Source organism: Lathyrus oleraceus, chromosome 3, assembly GCF_024323335.1.
Source record: "Lathyrus oleraceus cultivar Zhongwan6 chromosome 3, CAAS_Psat_ZW6_1.0, whole genome shotgun sequence".
Taxonomy (NCBI): domain Eukaryota; kingdom Viridiplantae; phylum Streptophyta; class Magnoliopsida; order Fabales; family Fabaceae; genus Lathyrus; species Lathyrus oleraceus.
Window position 1 is genome coordinate 387,331,174 of NC_066581.1, and position 7,812 is coordinate 387,338,985.

Sequence of the window (7,812 nt, forward strand, 5' to 3'; positions counted from 1 at the left end):
AAATGAATTGTTCATTAAAATTTCGGCGCGGGGAGCTGCCCCTACAACCCCGCAAGGGGCGTTTCCCCCTTGACCGTTCGTCCGCTGATCGGTCAGCGGAACTACCGTCCGCTGATCGGGCAGCGAAACCCCCGTTCCCGCTGACCGGGCAGCGGACCCCCGACTAACTCTGCGTAGTGTGATTGGTCGCCGAAATTTAATTTGGTTTTAATTAATTAAAGGAATTAAAATTAATAATAATAATGTGTTTATTATTATTGTCTTGTGGTGATCGGTTATGGCCTTACTTTTCCTTTATTTTGTTTTGGGTTTTTAAAATACGACATGCGTGTCGTGCCTCTTAATCTCTTAATGTAACTTCTTTTCTCATCTCACTCCCTCGTATGTAAAACGAGTTTCTTTTATGTAATGTAATGTTATGAAGAAAGATAAGAATTAAATATCAAAGGAGGACAACCTTGAAGATCTTGCTTGGAGAAGCTTAGATCGTTATTAAGTTAGCTTAAGTTCTCTCATTGGCTTGGGAGAACAATTGCGCAAGGGGCCATAACTGTTTCATTATGTATGTTGATGCATGTGAATGTATGTTGATGCATGTGAGAGACGATTTATATGATAAATAAGCCGGTGAGATCAGAATAATTGCAAATTCCCTCAAATTAAATATTAAGTTTATGCTTTCCAAGTTTTAGCACTCATCAAGACTAGTATCGGATAATGTAGGTTTCGCCTACGCGAGGTGCATATTCTATATTAGTAAGGTGCGATGGGATAATTGTAATATCCAATTGCTAAAACAATGGGTCAAACTTAACTAAACAAATTATAATAAGATTATATATGTTTAGAAGCAAAAGTTGGAAATGATCCATGTGATGGATTAGAATAAGGAGTTATTCACCCAACTAAAATATTCGAGAGTTGTATTAGATACAATTGGAAGGAGTTCCTACCTAAATAACCTAGTTTTGTGTAATCCGCCTACGCGGACTTAAAACAAAGTGAAATGTGGATCTCGACCCACTAGAAAATCTTCCAACAGGATTTTCCGAATCAAATGATGAGGGTCATTTGTTTTGAGTAAAATAGTGGGAGCATATTTAATTAAAGGCCTAATTAAATATGTTATTGATACTTATATTTTCATTAATTTCATGTAGATTACCATGACAACAAACACCTCTAACAACATTTTGCGATCAATCCTTGACAAGGAAAAATTGTCTGGGACAAATTTTCTGGATTGGCACCGAAATCTGAGGATTGTCCTCAAACATGATAGAAAGTTGTATGTCTTGGAGAAACATGTTCCTGAAGAGGAACCTCCTAGTTCTGCACCTAAGGCAGAAAGAGATGCTTATAAGAAGCATGTCGATGATGCCAATGAAACTTCTTGTCTCATGCTAGCTACCATGAACTCAGAGTTGCAAAAGCAACATGAGAACATGGCAGCGTTCGATATGATCGAACACCTGAAGATGCTATATCAAGAGCAAGAAAGGAATGAAAGGTTTGAAGTTTCAAAATCCCTTTTTCAAGGCAAGTTAGCTGAGGGAGCCCCTGTAGGTCCCCATATGCTCAAGATGATTGGGTATGTGGAAAACCTTGAAAGGTTGGGTTTTCCCCTCGGAAAGGAACTTGCGACTGATTTGATCTTGCAATCGTTGCCAGATAGATTCAGTCAATTTGTCCTAAATTTCAATATGAATGATATGGACAAATCTCTTCCTGAACTGCTAGCCATGTTAAGAACTGCTGAGCAAAATCTGAAGTCAAAAGGGAAGTCCATTCTGATGATCGGAAATGGAAAGAGACAGAACAAAAGACCCACCAAGCAGGGTGATAAAGGGAAAGGCAAGGAAGTTTCCAAACCCAGACCCACTGTTGCTGCTTTGAAGCCTAGTGGAGGCATAGCAAAGGCAGGCACCTGCTTCCATTGCGGTAAGACCGGACACTAGAAGAGAAACTGCCCAAAGTACCTGGAAGATATGAAGAATGAAGTAGAGACTTTAACTTCAGGTATTTTTGTTATTGAAATTAATTTATCTACTTCTGCATCATGGGTATTAGATACTGGATGCGGTTCTCACATTTGTACAAATGTGCAGGGGCTAAAAAGGAGTAGAGATTTGGCAAAAGGTGAAGTTAACCTACGAGTTGGCAATGGAGCAAAGGTTGTTGCTTTAGCCGTAGGAACTTATGTATTGACTTTACCTAGTGGTTTAATAATTCAGTTAGAGAACTGTTATTATGTACCTACAATTAGCAGGAATATTATTTCCATTTCTTGTTTGGACAAGTTTGGTTTTCATTTATAATAAAGAACAATTGTTGCTCAATTTATTTGAATGATATTTTCTATGCTAATGCACAAATGAATAATGGACTATATGTCCTTGATCTTGAAATGCCTATTTATAACATTAATACTAAAAGGATGAAACCTAATGAGTTAAATCCAACTTACCTTTGGCATTGTCGATTAGGCCACATAAATGAGAAACGCATTTCCAGACTCCATAAAGATGGACTCTTGGACTCTTTTGATTATGAATCATATGAGACATGCAGATCTTGTTTAATTGGAAAGATGACAAAGTCTCCATTCACAGGAAAAGGTGAAAGAGCGAATGATCTTATGGCCCTCATACATACTGATGTATGTGGACCACTAAACATACCAACCAGAGGAGGTTTTCAGTATTTCATCACATTCACTGATGATTTCAGTAGATATGGTTATGTGTATTTAATGAAACACAAATCAGAGTCCTTTAAAAATTTCAAGGAGTTCAAGAATGAAGTACAAAACCAACTAGGTAAGAATATTAAAACTCTTCGATCAGATCGAGGTGGTGAGTATTTAAGCCTAGAGTTTGATGACAATTTGAAAGAGTGTGGGATCCTATCCCAACTTACTCCTCCTGGAACACCCAAATGGAATGGTGTATCTGAGAGAAGAAATCGAACCATGTTATACATGGCCCGATCCATGATGAGTCACGTCGATCTTCCAAACTCCTTTTGGGGACATGCACTATTGACAACAGCCTACACACTTAACCGTGTTCCATCCAAAAAGGTTGAAAAGACACCATATGAGATATGGAGTGGTAAGAAACCACATATGTCTTACATGCATGTTTGGGGTTGCGAAGTTTATGTGAAACGACAAATTTCAACTAAGCTTGAGACCAAATATGACAAATGCTTATTTGTGGGGTATCCTAAAGAAACAAGAGGGTATTACTTCTACAATCCTTCTGAGGGCAAACTGTTTGTCGCTCGAACTGGAGTTTTCCTAGAAAAGGATTTTATTTCCAAAGGAATCAGTGGGAGGAAAGTAGAGCTTGAAGAAATTCAAGAATCACAAAGCATTGATACACCTGTGGAGGAATTAGAGCAGGAAACACAAATAGTTGTGGAAGAGCAACCTGCTCAAGTAGAACAAGACCACCGTAGGTCGGGCAGGATACGTCATCTACCTGAGAGATATGGATATCTCATAACTGATCAAGGTGATGTATTACTCATGGATCAAGATGAGCCTGTGACCTGCCAAGAGGCCATAACTGGTCCCGAGTCTGAGAAGTGGCTAGAAGCCATAAAATCTGAAATGGATTACATGTACACAAACCTGGTTTGGACCTTGATAGAGCCTCCTGTAGGAGTTAACCCTATAGGAAAGTCTGGTTGCAAAAGGATATAAACAAATTCATGGGGTTGACTATGATGAAACCTTTTCACCAGTTGCAATGCTTAAATCTGTTCGGATTTTACTTGCTATCGCTTCATATCATGATTATGAAATATGGCAGATGGATGTCAAAACTGCTTTCCTTAATGGGAATCTTCTTGAGGATGTGTACATGACACAACCTGAAGGATTTGACATACCTGAAGAAGCCCAAAAGATATAAAAGTTACAAAGATCAATCTATGGATTGAAGCAAGCTTCCAGAAGCTGGAATCTTCGTTTTGATGAAACAGTAAAATAATATGGATTCATCAAGAACGAAGATGAGCCTTGTGTATACAAGAAGGTTAGTGAGAGCATGATCGTTTTCCTGGTATTATATGTAGATGACATATTACTCATTGGAAACGATGTCCATACCCTACAACAAGTAAAGTCTTGGTTGGGGAAATGCTTTTCTATGAAGGACCTAGGTGAAACAGCCTATATATTAGGAATCAGAATCTATAGAGATAGATCACAAAAAATGCTTGGCCTAAGTCAAAGTACGTACATAGACAAAGTGTTGAGACGCTTTAATATGCATGATTCCAAGAAAGGATTCATACCTATGCAACATGGCCCGTGTCTATCAAAAACACAATCCCCTTCAACTAAGGAAGAAAGGGATCGCATGAATAAGATTCCATATGAATATACAATAGGATCTATCATGTATGCCATGTTATGTACTCGACCAGATGTCTCGTATGCTTTAAGTGCAACGAGTAGGTACCAATCTGATCCTGGTGATGCTCATTGGGTAGCTATCAAGAATATCCTTAAGTATTTGAGAAGGACTAATGACTCATTCTTGATATATGGAGGTCAGGAAGAGCTGGCTATAATTGGATACACCGATGTGTAACACCTCAAATTTGCCCTCCTCATTCATACATTCATCATCAAAGAGTTTACAAATGAATATCATCCCATGTACATACCAAGCTTATGATCATCTACATCTAACCTTGACAAAATGAAGGACTTAGCTACTCATTTTCATGGTAGCTTGGTCAACAAGTTTCGGTTGAAGGTTGATCAACATCCGAGTCGAAGAATCGAGATTGGATGGGAATCCACCTTCTTTTTGTAGAATATTGTTAAGAGAAGATCAAAGATGAGAAAATGGGTTTCTAGGTTACAAAAAATGATCCCAAGAAAAATGCAGAAAAATATCTAAGTCTAAAAAGTGTGTCCTTTCCAAAAAGTAGCCCCTGCTACTTATAGGACTGGTTCCTAAGCTGTCATGCTCGCTAGGCGAGCAAAATGGTTCGCCTAGCGAGCCCCAAAATAAGCCACCAGAGGCACTTGCGCCCAGAAGAAACTTCCCAGAAAAGTTGCATATGTTCGCTAGGCGAAGCCCACGCTTCCTCCTTCGCTCCAGCGAGCCTTGATGATGTTGCTACTGGAATTGCTCGCTACCTGCACGCTGGATGCTCGCCTAGCGAGTAATTGTTAGCTATGCTTTTATCCAAGTCTGGGAGTGTTCGCTGGAACCTCGCTAAGTGCTCGCCTAGCGAGCCCTTCGCTACCTCACTCGCCTAGCGAGCTTGCTGATGTACCAAGATCATTTAACATTGTATTGCAAATCATCAAACGCAAGGGCGGTTTCGAACACTTTCTCGATAAAAAGGAGTGAAAGATGCCCACATTTGATAGCTCAAATAAGCACTTTTGGGTATCTAACAATCATGTCAATCAGAATTAGCTCCAAGAGTTTGTCTTCCAAGAAGTTTGGATATCACCCAAGTCACTTTGTGGATTCTATCTGAATGATCAGTCAATACAAGGGAAATTGTGCATCAACTAGGGTTTTTCTCAACACTCAAGGAAGTTTGTATTCATCTGGGTATCAAGGGTGCATCACCATCTTCATGATCTTTTTTTCCTCAAATTTTCATTTCTTATCAGCAAAGTTCATCTGAATTAGGGTTTGACCTCTGGTCAACTTTGGTCTACTGAAGCAGTCAAAGTAGGGTTCCTCAAGGATTGAGATGCAATCTTGGTTCGAAGGTATTATGGATGTTGTGTAGAGCTCTTGGGAGATAGGGTTTCATTTTCATAGGTTTTCTTCAAAGGATCAAGCTTAATGGGCTCAGTACAGTTCAAAATTCAACTGTGAAGTCAAAAGTCAACCGTTGGTCAACTGAGGGTCAAATGGCTAGGGAATGACTTGAGATACTTCCAACATGTTCAAATGGGGTCTATTCATCATGCAAAACATTAATCTTGAAGGAACAAAGGTCCAGTGCACAGGTTACCAAATTCGGAAAGATGACCTATATTGTGAAGTTTCCAAATTTAGAAGGATTTTAACCTAGCTTCAACTTGATTTTTCATCACCAAGGAAGCTACAAATGAATTTTTTCTCAGACATGAAAGTTGTAGATATTTGTCTCCCATTTCCAAAAAGTCCTATTTCAAGGCCATATGATGAATGGTTGAAGAGTTATGGTTCTTGACTGACGAAGTGTGCATGAAGGCTTTAAAAAGGCATAACTTGAGGTTGACAAGTCCAATTGGTGTGGCTCTTTTTGCTATGGTTTTGTTTTGATAAGCACTTCAAAATGGCATGAAAAATGACCTATAATTTTGCATGATTCATCAATGGTGCAAGTCATTTTTCAAGCTTTCTTTCATGAAAAAGTCAAAAGGACACAGGATGACATCATGGAATATTCTCACGTGCCAATCATTGGGAATTTATTCAGCATTGTTTTTTGGGCCAAATCCACCTTGGAATTTGAGCCCATGCATTCCCACATGTGTGGAAAAGCCATACATGCACAAAAATTAACCCTTTGTAAAATTGTCATTAAACATCATTTTGTGTTATTTCTTTCATATAATCATGATTAATCAAGTCTCAAGAGGGGATTAATGCATTAAACAAGGTTGTTCATGTGCAAATAAGGGGGGCATTTCCAAAAATAACCAAAATAATCATGGACTTGAAACTCCTTCATTTGAGCCCACCAAGCCACAAAAATCAGAGTATAAACTCTAAAAATATCATTGAGCAAAACCCTAATTCGTGCAACCTCCATACACACTGAAAATCTCACTTTCCAAAAATAATATCATACTTTATTCTCATCAAATCTCTCCATACATCCATGGAAAATGAAAACCAATAGCATATTCTTGATCTACACACTCTAAGGATCACAAACCACCCACGATTCGAGCCATTCCAAGCAATTTCTAAACAGAGCTTTAATGGAGGTTGCTTCTTGAATCTCAAGATATGGACCGTTTCAAGCACAACCAAAGGTAGCAAACATTCATAGAAGTTCAAGGAAGGTATTCTGGAGCTTATCTCATCACCATACTGAAGTTTCAGAAGGTGCCATTTTTGGTAACTCAAATTTCGACTCTCTTATTTTGCTCATTTTTTATGCCTAAATGAAACTACACGCTATGGTGATGATGTAGATGTGTTTACTTTTTAAAATGGTGCAATATTGAGTGAGAAATCTTGATTTAAAGTTTTGATATTCAAACTTGTTGTTTGTGATTTGAGAGATTGCTGAAGATTCATGAAAAACTAATATGATTTTTGAGTTCCTAGCATGTGGTTTAGGGGGGGTAGCCCCATTTTCATGGAGCTTTGGCCGCGCGTGGGAGGAGGCCGCTGCCGTGGGCGGCCGGAGCCCTACCGGCGCTACTGTTCATGGCCGGATTGTCTTGAGGAAGAAGACAATCCCATGGCCGTTGGATCGCTTTGACTATTATTTGAAATGGATGCTCAAGATTCATCCATGTGTTTTCTTGCTTGGACCAATCTCATCCATCCATTACATGTTTGACTTGTTGACTTTTTTTTGATCCAAAAGCCCATATATTTTCTGATTTTCGTTTTTATTTATTTTTATTAGTCACTTAAGTGACTTGTGTGACCAATTGATATTGTTACATATGTGTCACATGTCATGTACATATTTTACCCTGTTTAATTTTATTTTTTAAAAATAGCACAAATACTTTAAAAAATCTAAAATTGTTTGTGAGTGATCTCTAATGAGTCCTTGATTTTTTGGTACCATTGCCCAATTATTTCATGACACGTGGAA